The following is a 4061-nucleotide window of genomic DNA, read 5'->3' on the forward strand; positions in this document are numbered from 1 at the left end:
TATAAAAATTAAAATCTCTATTAATAATTTCATAAAGATTAATCCATTTGCACTACCTATCTATTTTTCATCAATTTCTTTCTCCACCCATCATCATCATCTCATCGCTTGGAACCTTAACACTATGTTTGATGGTGGAAACTCATGTGCTGTCGATTTTATGTAAAATTAATGGTTAAAAACGATTAAATAATTTGACTAATTTGACTAAATTTTCATCTAATAACTCTTTACTATTAATTTCACATAAAATCGACTGGACCTGAATTTTTACCATATTTAATTCTCGCGTGTTGTACTTACCATAGCATTTACCCTTCTCAACTTGGGCTGCTGCAATCTTGTGATTTTGTATTATGAATATGAAGCTTTGTTTATTAATAAACAAAGCGCATAGCATATGATTTGTTTTTGTTGCATGTTTTTAAGTAGTAGTAGTAGTATATATAGTGTTGTTAATTTAGGTTCACGTGTAAAGTGAAGCATGAATTGAAAAATATGGAGAGGGAGATAGAGGGAGTCACGTGGCAACACGTGGTCCCATAATTGCACTCGTGCGTGTCACTTTGTCCCCTTCACAACCAGACACACAATCTCTCTACAATCATTGGATACTCTCAACTAAATCTTCACGCGTGCTTAGTAAATTTTAGAATTTTGCATACTTTATTCTCAAAACCTATATATAACTGGTTTTGGATTAATGCATCCATCATAACGCAATAATAAGTAACAATGAAGTTTTTGTTAACAAATTTAGAAAATATTTAATTCTTATTTCTTCATTTAAAATAAATTAATTTTCTCAAGTATCCAATTAATAATGGTAAATATATTATATGGGTGGGAGGCACATACATCTGTGGTCACATGTATGGTGAAGAGTGAGGACATTATTGTCAAACTCAATGCCCAATCATTTTTCCAACTTCAAATACATACTAGGTAGGTATGTACGTTGCTTATACTTTACATATGCTTATATATATATATATATATATATATATATATATATATATATTTGTCAACGTACATACCCGGATTAAGATAGATATAGTGACATTTTAAGACCGGATCCAATCTAATAACACCTCTAATTGGAAAAAAAAAATGTAAAAAAACATTTGTCCGCTTCCGAATTTTCATTTCATAGCGCTTTTCTAATTTAGCGTTAACGACACATTAATTTCTAACTCCTTTTCAGGCTACATTTCTTGGCTGTGATAAAGAGATATATTAGTACTATCAATAAACATCGTCACATGATTCCCCCTCTCCTCTTTTCTTTTGGCTGTTTTTATGGCATTTGGATGAATTTGAACTATATATATACTGACGCACACCTCAGGTCATGATGGTTAGAAGGGTTGGATTTAAAATCTTGAGGGACAGTTAATTATAAAAAGAACATCATCATTTTGCTTCGAAAGAAGAACTGAAGGGATTATATAAATAGTACAACGTTAAATATATTTTTTTATGTGATAATTAATTGATGACTAGTATGGTTCGTTGGTTTAGAAAAAAATTGTTTTATTTCAATCACCATCATATCATTTGATACAATCCCAATTTAATTAGTTATTAATAGGATTGTATACGGATTGGATTGGAACGGATATAGCTTATAATTTTATTCGATCCGTATTGTATTCATTGGATCAAATTGGATACGATATCCGCATTTTTTCAAGTTGGATCCGATTCGATCTGCATCGGATCAGATATTGGGTATATCCATATAATTAAAAAAAATTATTTTAAGGCCATTTTTGGCTCTAGAAAATCTATTTTTCACCTATTTAACCCTATTTACTCCTAAAATATTATCAATCAAAATTCTCTTGAATAAGAAAAGAAAAATAACAACACGAGATCTAAATTTAATTATTCTAAGTTAAAGTACAACATAAAAAATTAAAAATAAGATATAATAAAATTCATAAAACAACACACTAAAATTCATATCATATTAGGGTTTACTTTCTTAAACTATACTATTTATATGAGACGTGCAGATATGCGGATTTGTGGATCAAATCTGTGGATATCACTGCCAAATCCGCAATCCGATCCTATCATAGTGCGGATCGGATAATATCCTTAAAATTCGGATTGGATGCGGATAATTACTGCGGATATGCGGATATTATCTGATCCAGCCCTAGTTATTAATTGAGATTTCACTATTATTATAATTTGTAATAAAAAAGATTTAATTATTAAAAGATAAATGATGCAGAGAGTGGTAATGTGAGGTTAGCTGGTACGAAGTATTAGAATATGTGTATGGTATGTACTGTGTATTATGCAAGATGAGAATGAAGGAGTTGAAAATGGAACGGTAGAGCCCACGAAGCATGCATGGGATGCGAATTTTGTGAAGTCAGAGGGAACCTAATAATATTGATGAGTGGGTCCTCTTCTGTTCATGTGATCCGATCCCATCTCACGTTTTATTTTGCATAGATTAGGGAATCAATACCCTCACTTTTACACACAATCATGTTTTGGTTTTTTGGATGTGCTTGTTTGTGCTACTCAAATATATTCTATCATTTTTCACTTCTCGAATCCTATTCGTTTATAGTTTCAATAAAGTGCAAAAATAAAGTAAAATGTAAGGTGTCAATTTTCTCATACAATTTCAATACTAATAGTAATGGTAATTAGTGGAGTGGAGGCTGCTAATTCGTTCCCAAAAACTAATTTAAGTGGTGAAAGATGTTTTCATGTAAATATCAGTTACGCTTAGAAATGAATACGTCAGGTCTATATACTAATTTTATTCTGTGAATACTTAATTCGATTAGTTGCAAATAAGGTTTAAAATAGAATGGGTTGAATTGCGAATATAGTAAAATTTGAATTTAAATTTAATCTTATTTGACCTACTTGTACTTTGGATTTATTAGTGTATATTGTAAAAAGATTATTGTTAGCAAAGACTTGACGATGAATTGATATGATGATTATGTTGTTTGTAATTTTAATATTGAGTTGATTATGATTTAATTTTTTTTAGGACAGCATGGGAGTAGGTTGGGCTTGAAAAATTTTCAACATGCAAAGAGGAAAAAAAAATTTAAATTTACGAATAGAATTATAGTAGAATTATATGAAAAAGTCTAGGAACCAACAATTTTTGAATTTTGTGGCCATCATTTAACCATTAAAAAAAAAGTGAGTGATCTCCTATCATTAGATATAATCTCACACCGTTAAAAACACTATTGATGTCTAATTAATCGTTACAAAACACAAAATTACTGACCCCTTGCACTCCTCTTATTTTTTTGGGTATTCAAAAGGGGCTTAAAGCCCAAGGAACACAAATAAAATGTAAATCCTACCGTTTGTAGAATTGTAGTAATGAATATTTTCGAGTAATCGAACTAAATTAGATCAGATAAACTCTGATGCTACATAACTCAACTTCAAAAATTAGTAAAAGAGATGGGCGATATTTTGCAGTTTGCACATTCATACTTGTAAATATTCTATAAATATTCTAAAGAAAACTATACCATTGAGAAACTTGAGACAATAATACGAGAATATCTTTTTGTTTTCTTCAACTGCATTATATTTTGGAAACTTGCTGGGTATTGTATTTAATGTGTTGATCCAATGAGGCCCAGCATTAGTTGGATCATACCGGCCACCCTTGTAAATTATTCGAATTCGAACAGTTTAGCCTACATATCATTGAAGTTTGGTTCCGGGTCCAAAAATTGATTGCATGCATTGACCAAAAAGATCAATAACCTAAAAGCTAAAAGGCTAAAACATATATATTAGAGTAAAATAGTAAGGTAAAGTATTGTACACCAACTTAAAATTAATTGAGTGGTCAGTTTAAATAAGTATGTAGTTCTAATCCTACTTAAATGTTAGTGAAAGATTTGATAGTAGAATAACATTAATGTTATTTTAAATATTTTGTGATAAAAATAAAATAATAAAAATATTAGAAAATCAAAATAAAATTATTAATATTTTTTTTTAAAAAAAAATAAATCTGTTTAAAATATAATATAAATAGAGCGGATTTATTTGTC

The sequence above is a fragment of the Arachis ipaensis genome, chromosome B02, assembly GCF_000816755.2.
Source record: "Arachis ipaensis cultivar K30076 chromosome B02, Araip1.1, whole genome shotgun sequence".
In the NCBI taxonomy this organism is placed as follows: domain Eukaryota; kingdom Viridiplantae; phylum Streptophyta; class Magnoliopsida; order Fabales; family Fabaceae; genus Arachis; species Arachis ipaensis.